The sequence below is a fragment of the Lissotriton helveticus genome, chromosome 5_1, assembly GCF_964261635.1.
Source record: "Lissotriton helveticus chromosome 5_1, aLisHel1.1, whole genome shotgun sequence".
Lineage (NCBI taxonomy): Eukaryota > Metazoa > Chordata > Amphibia > Caudata > Salamandridae > Lissotriton > Lissotriton helveticus.
The window spans coordinates 1,961,839,166-1,961,852,441 of NC_136065.1; the positions used below are offsets into that span (position 1 = coordinate 1,961,839,166).

General features: G+C 45.2%; 1 protein-coding gene across 1 annotated transcript in view; it reads right to left on the reverse strand.

Moving 5' to 3' along the window:
• Positions 1–13,276, reverse strand: part of PLXDC1 (plexin domain containing 1) — a 392,766-nt gene that overhangs the window by 147,098 nt on the left and 232,392 nt on the right. The window lies entirely within an intron of this gene.

Below are 13,276 nucleotides of genomic sequence, written 5' to 3' on the forward strand. Positions count from 1 at the left end.
GGTCATGAATTAATATATGAAGACGCTAGAGGCTTATTTTGTTTTCAGGCTCATGTGCTTTGTAGGGAACAGCTATTATGGAATTGAGACACCCAAGGCCCCTTCAATTTAATCGCCTCACCCAACCTGATGGAACAACAGTACAATAGTTATCACAGTTAAAAACGTGTAGTCATAGCCACTCTTCCTATAGACATGCAGGAGATTAACACATATCTAGAGACATAAATTGGGAAAGGCTGAAAGGCAGGAGACCTAGCCACATTTTTCTAGACGACTCTTGTTATAACTAGACATTTGTTCTAGAGCTGACATTCAGCATGCAGTGATTGCAGAAATTGTGTGGAGTCACCTAAGTGATTGCCTTGCAAATTACTTTAAGAGGGATGCGATACTGGTGTCAGCGCTTTTAACTAATACATGAAAATGGTTGAGATGCAGGACCAGGGCCATGTGAGTATCAAAAGACGGCGGCCCCTTGCTATTAAAAAACCTTCAAAGGACAACATTCAGAGTCAAAACAATAAATGTTTATTCAGATTTAATAATCATTGTAGAAGGAAAAAATAGTTAGTCAGATTTAAATCAGCATCAGTAATACTTCAAATAATGCCAATTTTGAGATGTAATAACATAAAGTCATGTTCAAAAGCACAAAAATAAGCAGTATCAACATATAGTCAGGGCCACTGGAATTATGCGATTGTGAGGCAGCAGTGTTTTTCGCACAACAATAGATTTTTTACATTTCCCGCATATTCCACCATTGCTGCATAATCTGCAGATTTTAACATAAAATATTTTGTTTCTACCTCAAACGGTTCAAGAGTTACTAAAAGTGGATGAACACTCAAATTACTTTCGTATTTCACTATCCTAATTCACCACTAATACTTTATGGGTTCCGGAGTAGCGTGCTACTAGCCCAATAAGCGCTTTGACGCATCGTATGGGGTAGTAAGCACTATATGAATGCAATTACCATACAATACATTACTTGTTGCCGCGCAGTTGAAGACCCTTTTAAAAAATTGACTGGTTACATTTCAGTTTGGTTATTGATATATATTTCAGTGTTAAATTGTCACAAATGAGGAGCAACCAATTGTCACTTTTAACAAGTATAAAAGTGACATATTACTATCATTAAATGTGGCTCATTATGCTGCAAAATGTTGCTCTTCTTGCTGCATAGTCTACTCAACCCTGCAACGTAAATTGTCCGTCCCCTGCTGCATAATTCCAGTGACCCTGAATATAGTTTAGCAAAATAGCAAGAGAACTCGCATGAATCTGCTCAGTTCAAAACTCAAGGAAAGTAAGTATAAATTGAGTAATGTGGAGTTTGCACAGTTTAGAAAGCAAGAAAAATCAAAAGGGAGACAGACTGATGAGCCTGCCTTAGTGGAAGTGAGCAAAAACTCTGGAACATGTCCAAAAAAGGGGACATTTTATAGGTTTCAGCCAGTGAAAGGCACACTCTCGATGTGAGATTTTATATCATAGAGCTGAACTAATAGAGTAACTTTCACACAAACCAATAGTAAAACAAGAAAATGTGATACATCAAATAATAAACAATTAGGAACACCTACTTTCATGCAGAATCCTACATAGAAAATTAGACAAACTTCAAGGAATTCATGCTAGAAGTGAAAACAATACACAGAACAGATGCTTAGAGCAGACCCGAGAAATGGACCGTGAGTATGTTGAAACTACAGGGACATTCAGCACATGACTTCGCTTTCAGAAACACTAATTAATACATTTCAGCTCAGCAAATAAATAACACCACAAGCTGAATTCCATTTCACTTATTTGCTGCAAAGGAAAAACACAGAAGAGAAACATGCACGTAGGAAACTCATTCATGCAATTTTAAAAGCCACATTTTTTCTCTTACAGCAAAACAAATGTCAATGGAAGCAGGCTGTGGTTTTGTCTCTGCCTGAGGCCTAGGTATGCTAAGTAAAGCCTGGTTATGCTAAATAAAACACATTTAAACTAACCACTATTTTCTGTTTATTAAAAATGCTCAGACACTGGTAATCAACGAATGATAATGAAACGTTTTGCAATGGAATTAGTTTTACTTGAGTTTTCCTCATCCTGGATGTGCCAGATTCCCAAGTCCAGAAGATCCCAGTATTCCTGGTTCATTGTCAGTGGTCCTGGACCTGTCATATCACTAGCACTGGGTATGTCAGGGTACATGATCCTGTTCTGTATTCCCTAGTGCTGTCTAAGGCCCCTTAATTGTGTTGCTCTGTCAGATCACCTAGTCCTGGTTCAGACCTTTGATCCTGGCTGTGTCAGCTCTCCTAGTTAGTTCCTCAACTCCACTCGTTTTTTTTCCTTCGTTTAATATATTTTCATTTGGCATATATAGCCATAAAAAGAAAGTGCTACAATACATACTATTAAAATCTGCTTTGTACAAGCCCTATAACGTTAAAACAGTATAAAACACAATAAAATCCTGATAAAATTGAACAAAGAATCTCATGCAAACCGTAGGTGGTACCTAATTCATCATCGGCGAGGGGATCACTTATATTGGGTATACATTTGTGCATCCGCCATAGGAAACAGGGTCCCGGAATATCCCCTAACATAGGTAACGTCACGTTTCAACCCCACTCCTTATAAATTATATAACCAGGTCCTTCAATGACTCCTGTATGGCAATTAAAAATCTTCCCATTGCACATGTTACATTTAAAGATCTCATATTCATCAACAAGCTAAGCGCTTGATCCCTACTAAAAATTTCATAGACAATAAAACGAGGTTTCAAAAATGTTTTCTGTTCTTCTAAGAACCACAAGCAGTCCAAAAAAATATGTTGGCCATTGCATTTTACTTGCAATCCACATGTACACAGACCTTGCTCATTCGTCATAGCAGATTTTATCATCCGATCCGTGTTGCATGGGTTTAGGCCCACTCTAAATCTCAAGATTGTATTTCTAAGTTTTGGATTGGGCATGGCCTCGATATAGGGGAATGTTTGGTCATTGGTCCACCCGTTTATCAAAAACCGGGAGGACGATTTGCTCCTCAAATAACCCAAATCTTCCTCTTGGGCCTTCAAGTTAATGATAGCATGCAATGCCGACTTAGGGATCTGCTACCACGACCTCTATTGGTCTGAATCTATTAGTGTGACACACAACTTATCCCGCCTGGTTCTAGCTTGGGACGCCCAGTTTAGTTCACTAGCCTCGATTTCTTTTTTGCAGAGTTTTGATGTTTTGGCAGGCCCCTCCCCATTCATTCTCTGCCAAAAATTCAATACTGCTTGCATCCCCCAGAAGCTTCAGGATGTAAGGTGGCATTCCACTCGTACAGCCTGTATCATTGTTGCCGTGGGGAGTGCTAGCAGCTGTTTGACACATTTACCCTCTTCCAAGTTACAATCCAATTTACCTCCCATATATAATACCTCTACACCATATTGGAACTGCGGGCGTACCAATGCATTAAAAGCCGATAAAATTGGCTGCAGAGAAGGGCCTCCATATTTTTGCTTAAATTGTTTAAGGCCCTATACTGAAGCAAGCGCCTTTGTTTTGAGTGCCTGTATGTGATCCTTCCAATTTAACTTATTGTCGAACGACATGCCCAAATATTTATATCTATCCACTTCTTCCACTCTAACCTCTCCCAATTTCCAATACAGGGAGGACTTTTTTTCCCCAGTATCATTATTTTGGTATTTTCTAAGTTGACCGTGGGGCGTTTTTTTTGGCAATATTCGTGAAAAGTATCCCGTTTTTTTTGCAAGCCCCGCTCTGTCATGTCCATTATAACTAAGTCATCTGCATATAACAGACAAGATATATGAGATCCGCCCATCTTAGGTCTTACCCCACCTGCTCTACTCAATATGTTGGGAAGATCAGATAAAAATAAGGAAAATAACAGTGGGGCTAGGACACAGCCCTGCCGCAAACCATTAATTATCTGGATTTTGTTAGATAGGGTTCCCTGGGTGTCCAAGATGACCCTAGCCCAATTACTTGAGTGCATTTCCTGTATTAGAGCTAGTACTGCCTTGTTGATTCCGAGCTCTGTTAACATGCTCCACAGTAGGCTACGATCCACTAAATCGAAAGCAGCTCGGAAATCTACAAAGCAGCAAAACAGGTAACCTCGCACCTCAATTGCCTTCTTTGCCATTGGCCAAAGACCAAAGCAATGGTCAATGGTTGAATGACCCTCCCGGAACCCACCCTGCTCTATTGGTATTAGGTTGTACTGCTCTGCCCAGGATTTCACTACACCTAGTAGTATTTTAGAAAAAACTTTTTCCCCTACATCCAGCAAGCTTATTAGGCGGTAGTTCTGGGGTAGTGTTGCATCCTCTTTTTTATAAATTGGCCTCACAATCGCCCCCTTCCAACTTTCTGGAAAAACCCCCGAAGTTATAATATGTTGAAAGGTCGTATTTAGAAACCTTGCCCACCAATCTGTATTATTTTTTAAAATAATTGCAGATAGGTTATCTGGCCCAGCTGCTTTAGTTCGTTTTAAGGACTGGATAGTCTCTTTTATATTTTGAATGGAGAAGTACAACCCTTGCAGGTCTGACTCCTTGTACCTTATTTCCAGGGTCTTCTCCCTATTTGAACCATTGTACAGTTTACTCAAATGGCTGGCCCAGTCATCTTCACCCACTAAACACCTCATTTCCTCCTGTATGATTCCCTCTTTTACCAGGCGCCAGAATTATCTTATATTATTTGTGTTAATCACATCTAACATTGTATTCCAATTTTTGGCCATATATTCTAATTTACTATCCCTCAACTTATTTTTGTATTCCTGTTTTGCCCCTCGAAGGCTCTCTAGCATTCCTTTATCGGGCCTTTTCCTTAACTGTCTTTCCCATTTTCGTACCCTCAACTTTAGCTTCCTACACTCGTTATTGAACTACCCATTTGTTATTTCTTTCTTCTTGAAGACTAGCCCTGCCTTTATTTGTATCCTTAGGCAGTTTACGATCTGCTCTATTGTGTGCTTGTACTTGGTTAAAATTTATCATTTTGCACTGCTTCCCCACAGCCTTATAATCGATCATTAACCAATTTCAGGCTGTCCTCTGTTATGCGTGTAGTTATACGTCTGGGGTATTCAATCTGTAAAGGAATCACTTTCTCTCTTCCCAACTCTTGTTCCATCTTTATTAATAATTGTAAAAGCCATTGGTCACTACCTTCGTACTGCAGTACTTCAAATCGTTCTATTTCCTTGAAGTACCATGCATTTCTAAAAGCGTAATCAATTGGGCAGTTCTGATTTCCTATACTGTCATATAGATACTGCTTACCTATATACCGTGTTAAGTTAGCATGAGCTTATTAAAGGGTTTAAACGCCATTTTTCCTTTTGCTGCTTTTGCACACGATACATAATTGTTATTTTAGCTTTCAACCTAGAAGAGCGTTGTGATTTACATGAGAATAATATGTTATTGCTCTGATATCAGCTTTGTTTGGTAAATATGTCTGCACAGTGAGTGCTGAAGTTTCCCAGGATAACTCGACACAGTGTTGTTGTAAGGTCTGATCTTCGCACCTTTCTAGACATAACATGAATGCAGCTGCTGCCAAATTCTAGCTTTACGCGCGTTTTATATTGCTTTGCTGAGAGCACACGTTAGACACTTGATGGTGCTTCGCTTGCAGAGAGCTGGTGGAAGATGATGTGATCCTCTGCCACTGAGATTTTGAGGTATGGGCCCGTCCTGCTAAAACCCAATGAGACCTTCATAGATAATAATATTCTATGCTAGTTAGGGAGGGTGAGAATCAGGTGTTGATGAAGCCTATTAATTTAAGCATATTAGCATGCTATCACCTTTCGCATTTTATGGACTGTTAACTATGTTGATAACTTTGCTTGAGATAATATGTTTGCTTGTATTATCTAGGATACTGCGTTTGAGAACCCTGCATTAGTAAATAAATATTTCAAATGTGCACGTGTCCTCTTTTACTCCACGTTCTGGTTTGAAATGATTGCATAACGAAAGAGTGTTCATGTGTTCCAAGATGCCTGAGGTATTCTAAGTTCATGTTCTGGTCTGTCTAAACATTGGGAAGTCATACTGACCAGTGAGACACTGTAGCTAGCTCGGTAAGGGGATTTTGGGTACTGAGGTGAGTTTTGGGGCACCCTAATTCACTGAGGTTCCGAATCTCTACGCACAGTTCTGTAGGAGAACGGAATTCCCGCTACAATACGGAAAGTCTTCCTTGCAGGGCGGTCGGTATTATACAGTCTATTAGCACTGATTAGACCTATGGATCCTAGAAATTTTACTAAATGTTTGTCTCGTACCGAGTTACCTACGCCATCGAAACTTGCTCCAGGTATTTGTGCGGTAGTTAAAAGATCTTTAAAGAATTTATCGCTATGGGAGGGAACTAATTTATTATTAAAATCACCTAAGATCATTAGCAGATATGCTGCTTTTGTTGTGCTAATAGCCTCTCCACTCAATGGCTATGTCACATCTTCTCAGCTTTAGTTTTGTACCTGCCTAACAAAGGTAGCCAGTTGGGTATGCAACAACTGGCTAAAGCTTAAATCAGAAAAAATGAGATCCTGATGGCTAGAGGCCATTGATCATTGCAGTCTTCTTCTTGGTGACCCTCTGACTTAGGAGTTATGCCTACTCCCTGCGACACAGTCAAGAAACTTAAATCAGTTTTGTTTTGGCCCGGTCTTTCTAAACTCAAATTCAGAAGGTCACCTCCAGTTGCATATTCTATATTCAACGTCTCCTTCCATTTCATTGTCAGAAAATTGTGGTCCAGGCTTTTACTCTATCTTGCCTGGACTACAGGAACTCCCTCTATTTAGGACTTCCTCGCTACCCGGACTTTCCATGTTTGCCATCTCCCTTACTGACGGAGCTTAATCGGCTACCGGTTGAAAGACATATCTTTAAAGTCCTTCGCTTTTGCCATCAGGCCTTCTATGCCACAGGTCTGGTTTATGTTCACAATATACTGAAAGCCTATAATCCTATGCAATGGTTGCAGCCATCTTCAGAGAACCTGCTTGTTTTTCCTACGGTCTGTAGGTCCAGAGGTTGAGGTCAGTCCTTCTTGTATTTCGAACCAGTGCTCTGGGATGACCTTCCTCCTTTTCACAAGGAAACAAACCATCTGGCCTTCAGGAAATGACTAGAAAATCATTTGGTTCTGTAGGCCTCTGCTTTTGCGCTTCTGCTCTTCCCTCTTTCATTTTGCTAAACTTTTGTCTTTCCTGATAAGCACAGAGGGTTAGGACACCTTTTTTGTTGTGTTGTGTGCTCTACAAAACCCCCTGGTAAGTTGGTCAGTCAATCAGCCCTGGTTCAGAATAAATTGAATTGAATGAGCATGATCCCCAGTCTTAGTGCATACAATCCACTGGTTCTAGCTCCTAATGCACTAAATCCCCTAGTTGAGTCTCAGAAACTGTAGTCATTGGTGTTTTATATTTCCCATATCCTTTGGTCTCTCACATTAAAAAGACATGGTTCCGTAACCCTTGTGGGGGTATGGCCAGGCGTCCATGGAGTAGGACACTTAGGGAGAGCGCTCCTGACAGGGTTCCCCATCGATCTCCATCCTGCAGCTAATGAGGGCTTGGGGGCTGCCTCAATGAGCCAGCTGAACACCTAGCAGGACCCCTGACTTTCAGCACCAATTTGCGCCCCAAAACTGAGGCAGCCTGAGCTGCTAACAGCCAAAGATTGCTGTGCAGAGCGTGACCCTAAAAATGGAGGATGGGGGCTGTGTCGGCCATATGAATGGCTCCCAGCGACACTGAGCGCCTGCTGGTGGCTGGGGCCTCGACTCTAGGGCTTGCAGCTGAGACTACGGCAAAGGATTGAGGAGGCTTCACCAGATGTGTGACACTGAAGAATGCACACTGTAGTCGTCAGGAGGAGGTAACCTAGAAAGGGTCCTACTAGAATACAGACGCCTCGCCTTCATGGCCCTTCAGCGACCTGCTGAGAAGTACCAGCGGAGGGCCCCATGCACACAGCTGAGGTCAGTGCACTCAATTTGGGGTCGCCGTTGGCCTGCGGGGTTCCTCCGGGCGCACACGCTGGACCTGGACTGGGAGAAAGCGCCATCACCCTTGACTGCTTTGGGAAGAGACGCGGTGCAGGGGAAGTCTCCTGATGCCAAGGCGGGCGCTTCATTAAAGGAATACGAGCTGCTGAATGCCTTGTAGGGACCCCGATGCTGTACTCAGGGCAGTGGGTGAAGCACTAAGACGGCCTGGACAGCCGACGATAACTGCACTGTGCAAGGCCCGTGCGAAGGTGGGCTCCTCTCGCTGTGCAACATCCCACTGGGCCTCAGCATATTTCAGTGCAGGTACTGACAGTGGGCAGCGCAATGAGGGTGCAAGGAGCAGAGCAGGAGGCCCCACAGCGTGGTGACCTAGGAGTGCTTTGAATGGGACTGGTGATCTGGGCTGCATCTACTCACTCCACACGGCCCGGACAGTGGGTTGACGAGCCCACCAATGGTGCACAGCTAGACGACTGACTGCAATATATACCTGCTGGCCTGGACTCCAGCATGGACTAACCGGGTAGAGGGTACACGACCCACCCTTGGCACGGCACAGAGGGCAAATAGAAGGCGATGCTGCTGCAGCTAGCTAGGAATCTACTCCTCTAACTGACTCTAGCATATCATCTGAGGTTTAATCTTTTCCGCCAAGCCACACAGCACAGTCAACATGTGGAAGGTCTCACGCAGGAATGACCCTGACACGGGAAGTGCCCAGACGTTTGAGCTTGGGATCATGCAATGGGGGAGAGCACAACAGACTCGCAACAGGGGCCCCATGCGAGCCCTACCCTTCAGGATATATTGCAAGCCATCACCACCTCTATGGAGGTCCTCGAGGCTACAATTGACACTGCTGTGGCAGACATGAGCATTTTAAAAGAGAATAACCGTAGCCTGGTAAAATGCGTGACTGCGAGGGAACGGGAATTGGAGAGCTCCATGAAAGGGAGACTAGCTGAACTGGAAAGTAAAGTGTGCATGTTTGAGCTTCGGGCGGAAAATGTAGTGAAAAGATCCAGGCACAATAATATTTGAGTTTTTGGTTTGCGTGAGCAGTTCGAAGGAGCGAGCATGGTGCATTATCTCATGAGATGGCTGAGGGAGAAAGTGGTGCCAGAGGCGCTATTACAGTTCTTTGCCCTGGAGAGGGCACACAGGGTCCTAGCGAGACTGTCGCAGCTGGGAGTTCTGCAACGACCAGTATTCGCCAGGCTATTATACTACAAGAATCAAGACCATATACTGGGCCAGACCAGACTCAGGGAAGAACTGAAGGTGGAAAACAGTAAAATTATGATATTCCCAGACTTTACATGAGATGTACAGCGGCAAAGTTCCACGTTTGAGGACGTAAAAAATCAACTGCAGCAAATGGGTCTGTCATACCCGATGAGGTTCACGGTCCGGCTCCAAGTAGTGACTCCGAAGGGAGTGCAGTTCTTCGCACTCCACAGGAAGTGTAAGACTGGAGAGACAGGTGACCTGCATCAGCGGCAGGATCGAACCCTCCACAAGAGGACAACAAGGAGACCTCTGATGAGACAGGGCACTGCCAGTGGATCCAGAGTAACCCCGACTACAGAGGAGGTACAGCAGGAGCAGCAGAGAGAGGTGAAGGTGGTCGCAACAATGAGTAGCTGTGGAGTGAGCCGCGTATCCTTGAAGGGGGAGATGGAGCCAGGAATTCGGACACTGAGCCTAGATCCAGCTCAACTGAATTCTCAGAGCATGACCTCCCAAGGATCATGCCTGCGACTGGACGAAATAATCTGAGTACATTGGGGACAAGATGCGGAGGGGCTGCCAATGAGAGAGACTAAAGATGATGGTTTCCACAGCCTGAAAACAGATGTGCCTGGGGGAAATGGGTTGGGGACACGCAGCAGGGCGCACAGGTTCCGCAACCCACCTCAGATTAGTATTCGCACAGGTACTCCAGTGGATATATCTGGTTGTTTAAGAGTTTTAATGGGGGGGTTGTTGCCTACTTGTCCTGGGGAAGGGAAGTTGGGGTGAATGTTATTGTTTGTTGGTTTGGGTATTGAATGGGGATTGTGCCCAATGGGAGACACGTAGTCGGATATGCCCATAGAGCTGCAGAAAATAGTGTAGGCCCACTGGACACAATACCTGCTCACAGATATGGCTGCCCACATTACATATTGCCTACTCTCCTGGAACATAATGGGGATGCATACACTAACCGAAGGATACAAGGCGTTCTTTCATCTGAACAGGAGGGGGATACAGATATCATTACTCCAGGAAATGCACCTCATGGCCAAGGAGGGGGCAGCACTTCAAAGACGATGGAGAGGACTGGCATACTATACCACCTACTCGGCCTATGCCTGAGGGGCATTGATTTGGATATGGGCCAGGTGGCTTTTCAGCACACCGGAAATGTTATTGACCCTCTGGGACGCTTTGTGGTGGTGATGGGCCTTGATATCACCCTTGTCAATGTCTACACCCTTAATGTTGACCAGGGCATGTTTCTAGCGGAGCTCTCAAGATCTTTAGTTCAGGCAGTTATTATAGGGGGAGATTACAACTGCGTAGAAGACACAGAGTTAGACTGCTCCCACCCACCACTACGGTACTCAACTATTGCTAGGATAGCCAGAGGTTTTTTGAATTAACAGGAGCAGTGGGGGCTGATCAATTACGTACGCATCCCCTCACAAGAGACTACTCTTTTTTTTTTTATCCCCACGAACTTCATGTGCAACTCAACACATTTCTTTGCACCCTGGAGATACATGGGATGGTGCAGGAGAAAGAGTACCTGACTAGGGCCATATCAGACCACAACCCAGTCATTATGCATCTAAGATGTGAATTGCTTAGGCCTTGCATACGGACGTGTCATTTGAAACCTGAGTCCTTGGAGGACCTGCTCTTGCGGGCCGCCATTGGTAACCACGTCAGGCAATACTTTGAGGATAACGCTAATACTGTCTCTTCTTTTATGATTGAATGGGACACATTTAAAACTGTTACGGGTGAGGTGTATAAATGAGTTGGGGTGCAACACACCTTGCTCTCAGAAGTCACCAGGGTGGAAGAAGAACTGAGAGCCATGGAGTGGCGCAGGCCAGGCCACCCATAGCTGCAACAACCCCTACTAAGGAGTAGGTGGCTCCGCAGGTAGAACATTTGCGCTGGTTCGACTGTAAGAAGTACTTGACCAGTGCCCTTTCGGAATGGGACCCCATGGGTTCATTAGTAGCATGGCTCACCAATCTGGCGCAGCGAGGTTCCGTAATAGTGGAGATAAATGCAAAACAAGGGCATCGACTTTATAGGCAGGCTGAAATCAACCAAAGATTTTGCGAATACTACTCTCCTCTCTATAAGAGCACATTTGCACACTCTGACAATGCAGTTAGAGAGTTCCTAGCACCTTTGCCTTTCCCACTGTTAACTAATGAAGAAGGCTGAGGAACTGGAAGAGAATATCATCGAACAGGAGAAACGGGCTGCGGTCAAGACCCTTGCACATTGGAAAACACCAGGAGCAGACAGGTTCCTGACAGAGCTATGCTCCACGTATATTGATGACCTAACCCTGAGATTAGTAGCCTTATATAAGGCAAGCAAAGACTCTGGGTGTTTACCAGCCTCTACTAGGGAGGCGCTTGTAGTGCCTGGGCACTAAAACCTGGGCGACAGGCGTGCCATGTTAAAGCGTATCACCCCTAATCGATTCTTAACATCGATTACAAAATCCTTAGTTGTATATTGTCCTCCAGCCTGCTCCCCCGCATGGTACACCTGATCCACCCAGACCAAACAGGATTCCTCCCAGGGTGCAGGACTGCACTCAATATCTGGAGACTTCTGCCGATCTTTGAGGCCGACACTTACAGCAGAGAGACCACTGCGGTCTTTGCAGTGGACCTAGAGAAGGCGTTCGATAGCCTCAAATGCGACTTCCTGTACACAGTAATGGAGTTCTTCCAGTTGAGGCAGGGATTTGTGGCTTGAACCTGACTATTATATATAGTTCCCAAAGCGAGATACATATCGGAGGGTTATGATGTGGGCTGCGGGACCCAACAAGGCTGTACCCACTTCTCTTCGCCCTGACGATGGAACCGCTGGCCTCCTTGGCCAGGCAGCGGAACAGCTATCAGGGGATAGAGGTGGAGGGACAAACCCATTATATTGCCCTATACGCAGACAACCTCCTTCTATTTTTACAGGAGGTGATAACAGATCTGGAAGGAGCCAGGGGTTTATTGGAGAACTTTGGGTCCTTCTCCGGGCTCAAGGTGAACTGGCAAATGTTGCACTTGTTTCCGGCGATCCCTGACTGGGAGCCTCTGAAGGCGTTGCTATTTATACAATGGGAACCTCCCTTCCTGGCATACCTAGGGGTACACATATACCACTCACCACGGGAATTGTTAGATGGGAATGAAGGGAAGGTGATTGGATCCCTTAGAACAATTATAGAGTTCTGGAATACATTCCCTCTCTCTGTGGCTGGCAGAGTAGCTCTGATCAAGATGGTGGCACTTCCCCGGCTGCTGTACTTCTTTGTGACTCTACCAGTGTGGATCCCCAGAGCATTATTTAAAGATTCCATTCTAATTGCTTCTCTGTGGGGGACAGTTCAGAGGAGGGATGCATTTGCCACGTTGCAGAGGCCGGGTGCGGAGGTGTGGAAAATGACAATGTATATGTACATAAGCGGCATTCATTTGTGTTCACCCTCACCACTGTTGAAGTTAAAGCGAAAGTCACGGCGCAGTGGCCCCGCCATCTGGCCCCCTTTTAGGCCCATCACGAACATAGATAATAGCCATTTTGTGCGTTCTCTGCCCACTGCCAATAACCTGCGTCTCTCTCTCTCTCTCTCTCCCCCACTCCGCAGCCTCGCGAGTATTCCCCCGCGCCCCGACAGCCCCCGGTCTCTCCTGCTCCCGATTGCCCGGCCTGATCCCAGGCCATCACCTAGTCCAACAGATGCAGTTTATTGCCCCTACAGTAGGACCTCGCCTCACATCAGAGGAACGGTGATTAATCAAGGCCTTCACACCCCTAGATCTGACCGACACCCCTGCATTCCTCCCAGGAACACCCTTCCTCTCTTCTGATGATCCCCCGGGCTACACCTGGCCTCTCGACCCAGTCCCATGTCATAAACCTCGGTCTCGTGGATGTACCCCCCGGCCCCG